The sequence below is a fragment of the Centruroides sculpturatus genome, unplaced genomic scaffold (assembly GCF_000671375.1).
Source record: "Centruroides sculpturatus isolate CEXI.00-Female unplaced genomic scaffold, Cexi_2.0 scaffold126, whole genome shotgun sequence".
Lineage (NCBI taxonomy): Eukaryota > Metazoa > Arthropoda > Arachnida > Scorpiones > Buthidae > Centruroides > Centruroides sculpturatus.
The window spans coordinates 904,881-922,635 of NW_019384298.1; the positions used below are offsets into that span (position 1 = coordinate 904,881).

At 26.2% G+C, this 17,755-nt stretch overlaps 1 protein-coding gene across 1 annotated transcript in view; it reads right to left on the bottom strand.

The window, feature by feature from the left end:
• Nucleotides 1-17,755, bottom strand: part of LOC111630540 — a 111,895-nt gene that overhangs the window by 83,113 nt on the left and 11,027 nt on the right. The window lies entirely within an intron of this gene.

The following is a 17,755-nucleotide window of genomic DNA, read 5'->3' on the forward strand; positions in this document are numbered from 1 at the left end:
GTAATAAAAAATATATAAATATAGAATATATATATATATATAAGGAATTATTTGCGATCTTCCAATATTCGAAACTTTACAATAAATTCAAAACAGATTAAATTCGGTTACAAAATATACAATTTATCTCAAAAAACAGATTCAAACTGTCCCTATAGACTAAAGCTTTAAAATATTTTTGTTCTGAAAACAAGTTGAGAACAACGCGGCAGATGTCAAATGCTTTTGATGGATATGATCAAAATTGTATTCTCGTCGCCGTTTTCCTTTTCTTAGCTAAGCAGCTTGCCCTATTCTTACTTGCCAATAGATTCGTCCTCTTGTCAGTAATGTTACCTCCTCTTTCCTTCTTATCTCTCTTTCCAGGCGGACACACAACATCTGGCTAAGTCTTGGATCCAAATCGACTGGATTAAGAAACTTCCTCTTTCAGGCGTGACCTACCTTGGATGCTCGCAACGTTATGTATCCAGAATTGTAATCATACTTTAGGAGAGAGGAAATTAATTTTCTAGGTACTGCCTCTATTTTTTATTATTATTATTTTTTTTAATTCTTATTCTTCGAATATTTCGATTGATTATTAAAATAAATGGCTTTATTTTTTTTCGAAATTTTTACAAGTAACAACATTAATTTTATAAATTTGGCAATTTAATATTATGTCCGTAAACTTATTTACTTTAATGTTTAATAATGTCCATACTAGTTTAAAATTTTCTTAAAAAACACATTTACTAGATATATTTAGTTATTTTAAGTTGCATTGAAGCTGAAGGAATGATAAACAGAGAAATGGTTTCAAACGTTTATACCCAAGGACCCGGCTTCCGTTAAGGTTGCAATCCATTTGTGGTACTTAATGACATTCTTGAAATCTCTTTTATGCTTTCGATACAAGTGCACATGACATAAGAGTGAGCTATTTACTTTCACTATATACTTTAGAAGTAGAAAGAAAAGAGATACTTTCATTTGAATTTACCTTTTGTAGAAGAACAACAAACAGAAGTCCTCTGTTAAATTTTCATTCTATTCTTTTGATGAAATAGTAAAGTTTTGAAATTAGTTCCTTTTCTTTTACTATTATTTTTTTATATGTAAAAAACTCCTTATGGTTTTTAAAAGAAATTTATATATCAAAGAAATATACAAACCAATACATTCTAATGTTAATATTTTAGTATTTGTTGAATGTATACATTTCTTTTATCTAAGATAATTTTATTGTTATCCATATAAATATTTTGATGCATGCTTTAAACATAATTAAATTTTACTAATCAAAAGAAAGCATTTTTCACAAGAAAAAAATTAAAAGAAAAAAATTGATATGATAATCAATATAAAAATGTCTTCTAAAATATTTAAAGAAAAACCCAATATACGCTGTAGAAAGGCTAGATCAAGAAATTTTTCTCAAGAATTATCTTTAAACAAATCTCTAACAGTCAAAAGCAGCAAGAGTAATTCATTACTTAAATTTATTGCTGATATTTTATCATGATGACACAATTTCTCATCGGCAAAGTAGAACTACATTATTACTGTATAATGAAAATGGATAAGGAAAAAAAATTGCATAATTTACTATCTTCATTTTTATATGAAAATAATAATGAGAAAAATAATTTCTGAATATGTTATAATAAATATATTTCTATTTTCTTTTACTATTTTTTTAATTGTTATAATGATAATAAATAATAATTCTAATTAAAAGTTTGAAATGTAGACATAAGCATTGCCAAGGAAATAAACTTTTTAAAATATTTTAAATAAATCTTTATAATGTTTTCTTGTTGTAACTGAAGCTATATAATATGTTTTTATTTTGAGTAATTTGCTTTTTTTTTTCTATAAAAAAAAATCAACATAACAGAATTGAAACTAGAAATAGATATTTGTAATACGATACTTTATATATATCTTTATTATTATTTTTTGCTATAAGTTTGTAGGAAATAAAATATATTTTACATAAACATATACTATTATATTCTATATTTAGTTATCTTCTTAAATTACTTACATAGATTGTTAGCTCTAAGGTAATTGTTAAATTATTGTTTACATGCATAACAATTTTCGTTTCGTAAATTACGTTACAAATACTTTATTTTACAAATAGATAAAACTAAAATTACTTTTATAAAAGACAAATAAAGAATAGGAAATTGTGTATTTTAAAATAAATCTGACTTAATTTAAACTTTTATGAGACAATATATAGTTATAACATTTCATTATTTTTATAAAAATATTGCAAAATATTTGGATTGAAATGCTGAATTTTTAAGAAAAAATTTTTTAAAACTCCAAGAATAGTCCATCATTTGAAAGAAAAACAAGAATGCATAGCTAAACTTTATATATATTTTATAACATGTTGTATATAAAGTTTATCCATTCTGAATATAGTTTATTTTATATAGACAGATAGAGATGGTACATCGATTTGTAAATTTTGGATATATGTTATCATCTGTGTTGATAGAAGTCGAAAAAACTTACTTTTTAGAGGAAAAAACATGAATATCTCTGTTATAACAGGAAATATCACTAAAAGTTCATACGTATGTCTTGAAATTTTTATTATTTTCTTACTTAAAAGTATAATTTAACTAGGGACAAGACGTCATTTTATATTTCTTGTTGCTATAAGTTTACATTATAACTAGAAAACATTATCGATAAATCGAAATAGAATAGGACTTATTTGGTAGAGAAAAGGTGTATGAGATCAGAAAAAACGCCTATTCGTGCCCGTTTGAAATGAACCAGTCGGAGAGTTGCGTGTGAATTCGACTCTCTCATCAAACATGTAGGATGCTCAGAGCATCGAGAGATCATCCGAACAAGAGAGGAATGCGATAACCTATCACTCGGAATCTGAAGAAACTGCTCTAGTACAGGTATTTACGAATGAATGGGAATTAATAAAAGACTCTAAAATATAATATTCAGTGATTTGATATTATTGTACATAATATTGTTTATTCATTTATCAAATGTTTTATTTGAAAATATAAAGAATTTCATAAGAATTAAAATAATAATAAAAAATAAATGTTTAATTCGCTTATATCGCCTCAATTCGAGTAAATTATCCATCGAAATAAATATACAATAATAAATGTTTTAAGAATAGAAATTAATTTATAAAATAAACTTATAAATTAAACATCACTTTTAACAATTGCAACAGAGTTTAATTATTCAAGATTTTAAACATTGAAATTTTAAAGGGATATTGGAAAGATTTATTTTCTTTTGTATTTGAATTTATGAGTGGAGAAGAGAGAAGCGTTACTTTCAGATGTCAAATAGAATAAAGAAAAAGCGAGGGAAGAAAAGTGGTATCTCTTCCGAGATGTCTTGAAATGTTGCGGTCAGTGAGAAGGAAAAAATTTACCAGAAAACCAAGACAGGTCTGATTGGGTTACGTTTTTCCTTAGTTCGACTGTTGGACTTTCGTGACTGGAAGCACGCGTCGTTCTGGTGCCCAAGGGAATCACCGATTACTTGGCCGACACTATGTACTTCACATATCAAAAGTGAGGACACAAACCTCAGCAGACTCTATTCTCCATGTCTTAGAGAAGACTTTGCCAATTCCTTTACTAGTCGTTTACGTACACAGTGCTTGGGGATTTCTGGTATTCAATCAATAACTCAGTTGTCTTGTTGTCAACCACCATCTAACGGTAGTCAATAGAACTAGGTCGAAAGTTAACTGTAATGGATATCTTTATAGAACTATTATTGTATTTCCTATAGAACTTTATATTTAAATCTTAGGACTTTGCAAGAGTCTATGATACGGATCGTTCGCTGATCAATTTATTTAATAATATATATATATATAATGATGTAAAATATGATGATTCGAGAATCTGAAAAAGAATCTTCAAAATAACGAAAACTTTCATAAATTTATATAATGAAAAATGTATTGTCTTTTCACATCTATAATAAGAGAGATTCAACATTTGAAATCGATAAAGATTGAAGAAAGATGGCACAAAGAAGAAAATATGTAATTTAGTAAAGGTATTATTGACACGTATGAGAAATGACACATCATATCTTATCGATGAATATGAGAAGCCAGGAAAATTTTCCATTCCTGAAGGTAGAAGTAAAAATTTTGAGGAAATCTATGGATATATTGAAATGATATTACTCGATACGTTATGGACTTAGAAAGAACTTTGATAAATATTTTAATACGAATTTTAAATCACAAATCGTTAGTTAAAAAAGTAATGCTAAGAAATATTATCCAAGCAGATAAGATGGAGCCAAAATGTCTAATGCTTTTCAAGCGAAATGGATTTTCCTCAAGAAATGTTTACACCTTAAACTATGATATAATATTACATTTATTCAAGATATATGTAGAAAAATATAACATTTTCTGACTTTATACAAGTATATTATAATTAATTTAACGATTACATAAAGGATATATAAGTAATAGACAATATTTAAGAAGTACGATTAATATAAATGGACAAGTTTTGTATTTAATGCAGTTTGTTATAAGTATGTTGTAGAAAAGAAAGAGTAAATTCAATAAAATAGATTAAATTGATTTAAGGAAATAATTTAAATATTCAATAGTTACAAGTTTTATGAGAAATGATTAAATTTTTTACATTTTCTTACTGACGTTGTTTACATTTACAGAAAGGAAATTTAAAATTTATTATTTTTTTCCTTATAAATTCTGATAATTTTTAAATAATAATGCTGTAAAAATAATAAGATTTCGGAATTACAATATTTTTATAGCTAGGTATAAATATCATATTTCAAAAACATGAATAATATATTATTTTTCAATAAAACTCATTCTTAATTCAGTAAAGCGGTAGTTATGTGATTTCTTTCTCATCGTGAAAGTGTTATAGAAATGTGTTCGTATCTATTACAGTATCTATCAACATCTGACAACTTAATTGATATACTTATGATGAACAACTGAGCATTGAATGGAAGTCAGGCAAGTAGGTGCGGGTGACATAGAATGCAAGAATGAAAAGTAGGCCATGCAGCCGATTATTGGAAGCGGATAGATGATTTGTCGACAGGAATTCTAAGTATGAGGAACAATACTGTATGGATGAAAAGATATTTGGGATGGAATGAAGTCATGCTTAGAAGGTATGTGAGAAGAAAAATCGTCTATCCTTTTCGATGCTTGACAATCATGTCATGGCATCCTTGAAGTAAATATAAGTTTTTCATTTAAAATATATAATGCTTCAGACAGTTATATTAAACTTCCGATAAAATCAGAAATATTTTTCAAATTTTAACTTAAACATCTCCCAAAACGTAATTAATGAATGAAATTAATAGTGGAAAAGAAACTAGTACAATTGAACCAAATTCTATTTTCTTAGCTTTGATGTCAATAGAATCCACATCCGTTTGTGCCTTCCTCTACTGATTCGTCTAATTACCAGGAGACAAGAATGTACCGATAAAAGAACTCGGAACAAACATTGTGAAGAGCTATACTCAATGACAGCAGTTTGGCCATCTGGATAGGATAGAGAAGGTCTTTCAATTTCTTTAAAACTTCCTTGTTGACAGAGTCCGTTCATTTCTACTTTGTCCACATTGGGTTTACCTCTATCGGTATAGGATAACGAAAATAGTTGGAAAGATAGTTTCCATCAGATTTTTCTTTTTTTACTTTTATTGTGTAATATGTAGAAATAAAATCATATATATGGTACATATCACGTGACCGACAACCATCACGTGATATGTACTTCCATCACCACCAATCAAGTTAAAAAAAAAAGGCAGGAAAAACAAAGAATGCATGATTCAGTCGATTTTGTTCGCTTGGTCGAAGAAGACAAATATCAGATATCCATGTAGTGGAAAACACAAACTTCTACAGTCACTCCTTCCCAAAGTAATATCTTCTGTTTATTCAAAAACTGTCTACGCAGCAAGATTTCGATAAGAAGAAACCTTGGGGCTTGATGATTGGTACGTTGATTTCGAAGAAATAGAAGGTCTTGTAGTATTAGGCAAACAGAAAGTACTTCATCAATGCATTTATTCGAATTCTTTTCCCACTTTTCAATACAACTCTACCAGTATGTTATTATAATTGTAATTTTGTGACAATGTTTGAAGACGTGAATATTGAATTTTTTATGCGCACGTATCAATCATAACTTCTTTACAGTTAAAAAAAAAATAAAATATTAAGAATATAATTATTTTTTTTTCATATTTCTGAATATAGTAATTTATCTTTGTAGAAATAATTCTTTGTAAATGAAAGTAAGAATTGTTACACGCTTTTTAATCAGCTTAAAAAATGATATTACAGTTGTTGATCGTTTATATTTTTAGAAGAGTCTGTAATAAAAATAAAAATTTACCATCAAAACTGAAATTATAAAGTGATATTCTTGAAAACGATTTTATTTTCCTTTAAGTACAATTTTAGCAATTGCTACTTTGTTCTACCATTTACTTTTGTTTTTTAGGACAATAGTCTATCGTATGAATCAGTAACTTGAATGAACCAAAAAAGAACTCAAAAAAATAATGGAACCTTTTTTAAAAGAAGAATCCATTATAGTCACAAGTATTTGTCATTGAACAGAAGACCACATTTAAGATATAGAGCAGGAGTACATCAAAAATAAATCTAAAAAAATTTTGACAGTTTTCTTTTGAAGAAAGCTTCTAATTGATTTTAAAAAAAAAGTGAATTTTTTGTGTTTTGAGAAAATAAATAAATTCTGTTCGAAAATTATTCAAATAACTAATATTATGTAGATAAAAGTATTAAATTATATTATAAATTAAAATAAAAATATACGTTGTAGATTTTCAACTGGAAGGAAATCCTAGAAAAGGCAATTTTCTAAAAAGTAAAAAAAAAATATTTTTTACTTCTATATATATATATATATATATTTTGAAAACGTCTCAATTTTATTGGCAAATGGATGTCAGTATGATTTAACGGTGTACAATACACATTTATCATTACTAAAAGTTTGACAAACCAGGTGCTATATTATCGGTTTTAGACATATAGACCCGATGTCATACATTAAACATTGCAAATCGTGTGTTTAAAAATACAGACAGATAGTAACTGATCGTTTAAAGGAAGTGATATTTCAAACAAGATAATATCAATAAAAGCTAACTTTAGAGTTTAGACATTTTGCTATGAATGACGAAGAAGAAAAAAGAGATAAAACCGTTTGGAGATAAAAAAGTAAGAAGTCTACAAAACCACACATGGTTTTAATGACGAAATAGAACATATAATGAGGTGCTGTTGTAGTGACCCGAGCCTGCAGCACCTGCCGTTAAAAGAGAGAACGTTAAGATTTAATGAAAGGTTGGTGCTGCAGATATATAAAAAAAAGGAAAGTCCAGCGGTCGTCAGCGGTGGTCAGAAGGTCAGGTTATTACCGGTGATAGAGAAATAGAATTGGACGACTTCACTATAATGTCTTCTTCTATACCTTAACTAGTCAGGAAACTCCAGATGTTTGGAATGGTTCAGTCGGCTTCGTCCGTATGTGGAAGTGTAATGTAACTAGCAACACTATCCCTAGAGCTTCGCTAACCCCATAAAAATTGAGAACACGCCCTTTTATAAGTACTTCGGAATATTTCATTGTGTATAAACGGTCCCGAAGAATGGCGTAATTTTAGTTATAATGAACATATTCTAACTAATGTATCTTCGATTTGTAGTAATTCCTAAAGGTGAAAATTTTTCGTGCTGTTTTTAATAATTAATAATCTAAATTTTTTAAAGATTATTACATGGAAATCTAAATAGAGTATTTCATAATTAAACTCTTTAAAATTATTTGTAATAGTCATAGTATTTACATCTTTTTCCCTCGTAGCTACACATTCATTTTCGGGAATATAGACACTATTATGGAGAATCATTTTTTTTCTAAAAATAGATATACCTTCAAGACAAAATCATTTTCTTTGCATGATTCGAAACATACAGTAGTTTAACCGTGTCAGTGATCATTTAAGGAACTTGCACAATCATCAAAAATAAAGAGTAAAAGAGTAACTTGGAAAACATCCCCATTTTTTCTCCTTCTCCCATTATTATTACAACCTGTTATAATTTTAGAATAGGAATATGAAATGCAAAGCATAGTTTTGTAATTTTAGTGATTGATCAGTTTCTTTCGTGCAGGACAAGATATTACTAAGTTCAGATATGAGGATTCTGGAAATAGCGTGCAAAAAATATTTTGTTTATGAAATAGGGTAGAAACTTTTTTCTTATAGCGATATAAATACACTATGTTTGTTGCAGATGAAATATGACAAAGCAACCTTTAGATTAAGGTGAATGCTTATTTAACCAAAATTTATTCTACGATAGATTACATACATTTTGTATTATGAAGTAAGTATTCTTTCTACATAATGTATTCTACATGAAACACTACTGACAATGAATAAAGGTGCAAATTAAGATCAAAAGATAACAACTTAACCATAGAAGAATATATCATTAACTCAATGGAAAGGAAAAATCCTCATTAACTTGTCAATATACTAAATATATATCGAAATTTTAAATATCCTTAGTAATTTTATAAGATATTTTAAATCAAATATACTATTTTACTACAGGTTTCAACAGCTCATTTAATAGAAGAGTCACAAAATGACGTCATGTAAATTGAATTTTCGGTTTACATATCTGATATTATAAGATAATTGAGATTATCAGAACAGGTTTTTATTAAACTAATATTTTAATATTAAATTTTTAATTTATCTCAGAACTGACTATCTTAAAAAATCTTTAAATTATAGGAATTACAATATTAATTACTATATTTCATTGTAAATAAGTGTATAAAATAAGTATTTCAGTTTTTTTAATTTAATACTTCAGTTCTAGACGAAAAATAATTCAGAGACATGTTATAAAATTATTATACAGGCAATTTAAAATAATATTTCTTCATATTTATATGTTTAAAATGATATTTATATTCACTTATGTCATTTCTGATAAGAGCAAAAAAATAAAAATAAAATAAATCATATAAATATAATTTTAAAAGAATTTNTTTTCAGAATAACCAAAAGCTGTAATTTATATTGCTTGACGTCGAAATTCGTTGAAACTTATAAATGATAGCTTGATTATAGTTATATATATATATATAACTATAATCAAATTAGTTTGCTAGATTTTTATCGTATATAAATATGTATATGAACAGATTATAATTTAATATATTTATAGCATTAAATTTAATTTAATGCTATAAATATATTAAAAATTTACTCAATTTTAACTTAACTGTATACATGTGTATATATAGTTATGTTTTGGATTCATAAATCTCTCTATAAAGAAATATTTGTCCATTTTATAAAATTTAAAAATATAATCAGTTTATAAACATTATTTAATATTAATTATAATAAATTTTCCTGTATCTTCTTAGCAAATTTGAAATTATGAAAATGAATTTTTAAAAGAAATTTTTCTTCTAAATATAATTTATATTTATATACTTTATATATTTAGAAGAACGAATGTTTTTAAAATTAAGATTTTAACTATAGAAATCTTTACTTGTTGGCTAAAGTCAACATTAAAATTTCAACAAGACTAAAATAACAAATTGTATCTTAATTATAAAATTTACTAGAATTAAATTGAAAACATCGTTTCTGTTTCACTTATTTGTTTACTGCTTTCTATTTCTTTTACTTAGTAAAAAATAAAAAATAAAATGTAGGTAGATAAATTACTAAATCAATATATAACAAGTCTCGACAATATTGAAGAGATGTTATAGTCTTAAAGAATTATATCTTATGTATTAGAAAATATAATACTTTAATAATTATATTATAAAAAAAACATAAAATGTAAGGAATATCAAGCAAGAAGAAAGATTTAAAAATATATAAGAATAAATATAAAGAAATTAATTTTAAACTTTTTTTTTAAAAATGAGGATTTTAATAATAATGAGGAAACAATAATATTAGCATGTAAGGTAATATTATTGTTTAAAATTTTAAAACTATGTAAATTTTATGTTATTTTTCAACTAAAATTCTAAAATTTTTCATTATTATATATCTTATTTTTTCATTTCAAACTTTAGAAAGTTTCAAAGAAACTATATATTTAACTATTTAATATATGTTTATAGAACATAAATATTAAATTTTCCATTTTCTTTCAGGCTAAACCTCGAAAAAATATAAAATTTTAGATTTAGTGGTTCTATTTTTTGTAACTTATTTTAAAAAGTTTGATTAAATTAAGAGAAATTATAAAAAGTTTCGAAAGATATATTTAAAATGTATATGAATTGTAAATTGTATAAAGACGTATACATCATACTGATATATAACTTATAGACATAATCCAAATTTGTTTTTATAGAATGAAAAAAAAATCATGTAAGGCGAATATTATACATTAAAACTATGTAATATTCACCATCAAATTTCAGAGAGTAAATTTAAAATAGTTGTGTTTATTTAGAAAAATTTACAAACCAAACAAAAATAATAAAAGCAACCAAGTTTATAATAAAACCATTGGAAGCAGAACAACCATTATATTCTCTTTCCCGTATAAATCTAATTAGCCAATAGAAAAGTTGCCACGTGATCAATTCTGACATATTTTGACAAAGAACAAAGCATTATTTGCATGAAGAAGAGCAGGCGTTGTGTTAGTAAACGCATAGACTCCCAACTCATCCATAATTCACTGAGTGATAACAGTACCGGCCAACGTTTCATTTAAGGCAAGCAGTGTGGATAATGATCACCATGACTGAAACTTCCTATGACTTCTGACTAAATTTTTTCCCCCTGAACCTGTCATGCAAATTCTATCCAATCTCTTACAGTTTTCCTTTTCTGCCATTGTCATTAAGGCAATCCTAATGTGAAACTAGCTATAAAAAGAATTCAGCAGCTGACTTATCGAAAGCAAAGACACCACCCATGTGCTGGAAAATGTTTCCTTTGTTATCAGTCATCAAATTAGTCAGACGCTAATGAAACAGATAATGGGAGAAAAGCTAATGAAAAGATAACAGCAAATACGATTCTCCCAAAGGCGAAACTATCTTAAAGCTCCAAATACTTTACTTTTGCCAGATTTTTTAAGTAATTCCTAAAGGAAATTGCAAATTGTTGTAGTAACATGAATGCTGTATTAAAGCGTCAATTACTACATGTGTTCTTTCAAAAATTGTCTTTCGTATCGGAGTAAATTTTAAAATCTCTAATGTAGATTTTATATTGTTCATCCATTAACAAAACGATCGTGAAGTCCTTTCAAAATATCAAATTTAAGAAGAGGAAACTAATTATAGACATTTTGGTAAATGAAAGCAAAACTTTTTTAAATATTAAAATTAAAAACTTATTTTAACGAGCAAAAATTATTGTAACATTGTCACAATGCCAAGCTGTAATTTTTAATCATATTTTTAATTTATTTAATTTAAAATATATACACTCCATAGTGTCTTGCCCCTGTTAATCGTTCTTTTCCCGATAACAACCGAATCATGCCGGTCATTTTTGAATTGAAACTACGTAATTTCCGATGCAAATCGGAACTTTATATATAGTTAATCGGGGCTTATTACCATTACACTTTCCATATCTTGTCTCGAATTTCATCTATCTAACACCGTTCTCATTATTAGGGAAGGACAGACAAACAGATTGACGACAGTGGAAATTTATAGGTCTACAATTTTTTCAAATTGCTTAAATGAAATGAAACACTTAATAATGTATAAAATTAAGTTAAAGATGAGCCAAAATATTTAGCGAAATAAGATAAAATATCATTTCATTCAAAACTTTATGTAAGTTATATATATAAAAAATATAACCTACTTTTTAGTTATGTATTATAAAATAATAAATATAACATTTAAAACACGATTTCGAGAATAGCGATGAAAGTCAAAAAACATTTTCTTCTTTTACTTGTGGAATGTTTACGATTGTTCTGAATGAAAAATCTGGAAAAGTTCTTTCTCTTTTTTTTTTCCTTCTTTTTTTAAGAAGCTTGAAGTTTATCTATAAAGGAGAGGGGAAATGTTGGGGGAAGATTGTATGTCCGACTTGCCAGGAAATTATCTTGGTTTGCTTTCAATGCCCACTTCCGCAGAGCTGCGTTCCAGTAGCAGCACTGTCATTCTGATGGCGATTGGCAGACGGTGCTGTGTTAGGAAAGAATGTCACATGAACCAGAGACTGTGCAATAACTAGTGATATATGTGAACCTTGTTACTAAGTTTCGCCAATGATGAAGACTTTTATTTCGAAAATAAATGTTTCTATATCAAAAAATTATAGTTAGTTTATTGCAAGTTTTAGTATCGTTCTTTCAAATTTCTTACTTTATTACAAAACAGCTTTCAACTAAATTCGGACAAATTTTTCCTGAATTATGCTGCTTACAAAATTACAATATCCTCGTAGAACTTCCGTAATGCTTCAACTTTTAAAATACTTAATTAATGTCTTTAAAAAGTTTAAATTTAAAGCTGTTACACAGTACAAAATGCCTTCATACTTAAATATCTAGTTAGATATAATGATATCGGTTACATTATCCTAAAGAAAAGTTCTTTCAGAGACAACCGTTCTATACATCGCTATACTATTCCTTTCATCTTCAACTTTGCTAACAAGATACGATGTGGAAAAGCTCTGTATCAATTGACAGCATCCGAGATAGGAAAAAAAAAAAAAACTTACATTTTAGACTGATAGAACCAACATACCGGATCTTTATCTATCCTAGTCAATAAATCGGTGGCAAAAAAGGATTTAGTTTTTTGCGTGAATTGACTCTTAAAATAGAAAATACTTTCTATTTTTCTCTATTTTCTTTGTAAACACTTTCTACTACAATTCAGAAACGACGCTTTTGGATTAGAAAACATTCGTGACTAGGAATATCCAAAAAATTATGTAGGTTAGACACGATCTAAACAAAAAAGAAAAATGCATTTAGCATAAAAATATATACATATATATATAATAAGGTTAAAAATTAGAAATAAATTTAACAAAAATTCTACATTTAATATTCATTTAAAAAATTATTTCTTATAAAAAAAAGTATGTTTTTAATGTTTTTTCACGACGACTAACCACATATTAATGGAATCGATTGTATAATTCTGTTCATAAATATGAATTAAAATAAGATGTGAGTCATTCACATCAAAAATCAAGCTGATTACCTATTGCTTAAGGGCTTCGTAGATGAGTAAGTCTGTTGTCTCGCTGACATCGAAGATAAAAGAAAAGATCAAAATCCGTCAGACTATGTATTGATTTTCATGTGTTATTCCTCGCCGCAGAGAATTGCGAACTGCATATAAAAGTCTACGCATATCTCAGTCTGAGAAACCGGACATCAATAATGGACATCGATTGACGAAAAATATCAAAAAATATTTCACCCAAACTTTAATCAAAAAATTATTTTAAAAATATATAAATATATATTATTCCTCTGATAATAATTTTTCGCTGTTTGATATGGAAATATTTTATAAAATTTCAGTAAGAATATTCATTGAATACNTTACAGTCGACCCCCCTATAAGATCATTGATTATTCCGTTTTATATGAATTCCATGTTGTACGAGTCACTTAGATTTTACAAATACATGTACCGGGCTGTGAACGGCTCACGTATTTGTAAAATTTAAGTGACTCGTACAACATGGAATTCATATAAAACGGAATAATCAATGATCTTATACGGGGGTCGACTGTATATTTAGATTTATAATTCCATAAAAGAAATTTTAACTTATTACACTAATTAATATAGTAAATTAAATATAAGAATTAAAATTTTAATGTATAAAAATATTTTTCAAGCTATAAATTTTAAAAAGAACATAATACTTAAGACTTTGTGAAGAACAACATTAAATATCTTTATGGTTAATAATACAAAGATATATATGACGTCTTAAATATAAAAATATCATAATTACGTATAAATAAGTATTTTTATAATATGGTTAAACATTTTAAAATTTTGTTTTATTATTTTTAACATTATATTACATAAAATGTAAGAATAAATAAAAGTCACTTTTCGTATTTTTGTATGAATCGAGCGAGTTGAGTTTCTTAAAAAATATATATTAAAAATCTTATAGATTTTCTTTTAATTTATAAAGAAAAGGTATTAATTTAATAACTAAAAAGCAGTTTCTAGTATTGTTTAGTTTTTAAATTAATTTTTATAATTTTTTAAAGAAGTTATTATATTCATTTAAGCTCTTTGACAGTATATTGATTAATTAATAGTTCATTAAACTAATTAACTATTTATTTTATTTAATATATATATATATATTACGCTAATGAGATTTTTGTTCCCTAAACTCTTCCTAGATTTCTTGGAGGATTTAAACGAATTAATTATAGATAGATAGAGAATAGTCTGTAGATGTACAGTACAATAACCTTTTGTTTTCGGATTCGATGATCCGTTCCGGAGATATTGGGTTCCAAATTTTCTGAAATTCCTCTATTATTTTGTTTAGGGAATTACTAAGAAGCTTTTTGCATCATTGAGATTTTGTAACAATTGAATGTCAGGTTTACTGAATTGTTAGCCAGTAGGACTAGGACTTGGCCATAAAAAGTTGGGTTATATTGGATTTACCACTTTAAATGCGGTATAAAAAGAAATTTCGTAATTCATTTTTGTAGTTGGTGTTGGAAGCGTGACTACATTTCACATATATCAGACTACAAGTAACTTTTGATAGACATTAAATTTCAATTTTTAATTCTAAATTAAGTTTTTCTATTTGATGACGTATTCCGCAGGTAACAACGGTTGTTGAAATAAATATTTCAAATAAATTAAAATTAATTATTGCATTTAAATTGTTTACCTTATAGTCTACATAATTGAAAAATTTGAATTAGCCATTTGTTAGTTATATAAACAAATATCATTAATAAAGATTTATAAATAAAATTAAAATTTAAATGCATTTAAATATATATATACATATATTCTTTAATTTTTAATTATCGAATTTAATTAAGTACGAAATTCCAACGATACATTTTTTAAAATTATTTTTAAAAATAATACATTAATTAATTTATATTCCTCACAAATACTTTAAAAGATAAATTAAATATATATTTAATGAATACATATTCATGAATTATTTAATTTGAAAAAAACATATTTAATCCAATTAAGCACTTAACAAATATATTATTTTATTATATTATTTTGAAAATGGAATGAAATCAAATTTTAATTGATGATCTTGAATTCAAGTTAATTGCATTATTAAATTTTATTAAAAAGTTATGTGTATCCATCAATTCAGTTAGAGACTTACAACCCGATTTGGGTGCAACGCCCGAGTGACAAATGAGAAAAGGGAAAAAAATAACATATATAAATGTTTAAATGCGTGTTTCAATGATTTAATTTAATAAAATAATACCATTTCAAGTGTTTTATAATACATATTCTTTAAGAAAGTAAAGAGTTTTTTCGTCTTCTTTCTTTCTTTTTTTTCGGAGCAATCACAGTTATCAACAGAATAGCATTTATTTGACAATGAAAGATTTTGTATTAAGTAACGATAAGTGCATTGCTCAAGAGATATCGTATTGCCTTCCATCGGTAGGAAAATATATCACTTCAGTCTGATTTATAAAAGCTAGTCTACTCAGATAACAACTAGAGTGGATTGTAACTGTCTGTATCTCAAGAGAATTACACAGGTATCATAGCAACTTTGGAAGAAAACTTCGACAACACGTGGACTTTTCGTAATACGTGATGGCTCGTGGGGGTGAAAATCACGAGAATAGTCAACTAGTATTTCCTGTCACGTTTACAATCATTGCAGTAACTGTTATTTCTATTATTTATCAACCTGTCTCTTCTAATGTCTTTTTGTGTACTAGATTGGGGCAGTCCTGAAAAACTGCTGAAAGATTAGGTAAATACCCGGAGACTGGCAACTATCTTTTTCTTTGCTTCTCTTCATTGTGTTCAAAGGCAACATCCAATACATTAGATGGGACACTTGGAAAAATATTTCGCTTATTCACATTTTGTCGATTGAAATTTCAATAGATTCTACGACTCAATGATTTTTGTGAAAATATTTATTGAAAATCTACTTTTTACGATACTTTAAAAAATATATAACAATAAAAAATAGTAGTCATTTTAAAACAGTCTTTCTATTATTTTGATCTTTTCTATTTCGGTAAAGATGACTCGTGTAATAAATGAAATGCCAGTCTTATTTATGTTTTATATCAAAATGTACTTTGACATTATCAATTTGATAACAAAAATTTGTTTTATTTAGAAAGTTGTTTACAGAAAAAAGTAAAATTAATTTAATCTTTCGTAAAATATATTATATACTCGATGCAAAAAGTCTTACATTCGAGTTACATGTCGTAAACATATGCTGGACAAACTTCTTCATCCATTGCACCAGAATCTTATCTTTAACTTACAAGAAAAGGAATGCTAACAAGATTTTCGGGAGTTCAATGGCCAACTATTCCAATATTTTTAAAGAAGAACGTCAAATCTTTCATATGAAGAAGGAACAGGAATGGACTATATCCTGATTTATATCATCATACTAAAATCTCCATCCTAATAACACATCTATGAATAAAATATGGATGCGAATAAAATAATTTTATCGTCATACCAGTGATATTTATAACTCCCTAACGTTTATTATCTTAGTAGCATGTTTTACTTTATCATAATAAAGTCTAAATACGAACGTAATTAAAGTTTTAAAATACGCTTTTTGTCTTTGAAATTTATTATTTATTTATTTTGCATTCCCCCTTACTTTGTAAAGCTTGATAATTTGAATTACCAATTACATCTTGTCGAGGTTAAGAATGAGTTATTCTTGCATTCCATTTGTAATTTGAATAAAAGGTTGCGTGGACGTAAGTGCTGGCATTTATCAATAATTTGTAATAATTATCATCATCTATTTGAATGATTATGATAATTGTTTTGTCGCATGTATAATTTGTTGATTATTCAACATTTGAATGATGAATTTATTCTACATAAAACAATGTATTTATATTATTTCCATAAAGCGGTACACGAAGACAATTACTATAATTAAAATCGTTTTATGCGAAAAGATTTATTTTGTAACAATTTTTCATAATTTTTTAAAATTGACTTTCTTGTTATTAAAGAATTTATTTTTATTTTTAAATAGAAAGGTTTTTAATTGAATGAATTAAACTGGAATTTTAGCATTAAATCAATTAATTTTTATTGTAAAAATTAATTATAATTTGTCTTTAAAATACTAGATAATTATATAGATTAAAAGAAAAAAGTAAACTAATTAATATTTAATTGATATTTTAATTGTTTTTTTTCTTCATTATTTCGCTAGTAAAATGCAAAGAATATGATTTCATTTAAGTCTAATATTCTGCAATTTAATAGAAAGTAAATCACAAAGATTAAGGAAGACTTCAATTATGACTAAATAGATTGTCCATTTATAAGTAAATCAATGCTTGTGTTCATCTTCAATGGTAATCCGAACAAATGATTGATTTACTAGAGGAAAAAATATTCCGTTTAGATCCAAGACTAGTCATTACTGTCACATTTGAAGACTTTTAAAT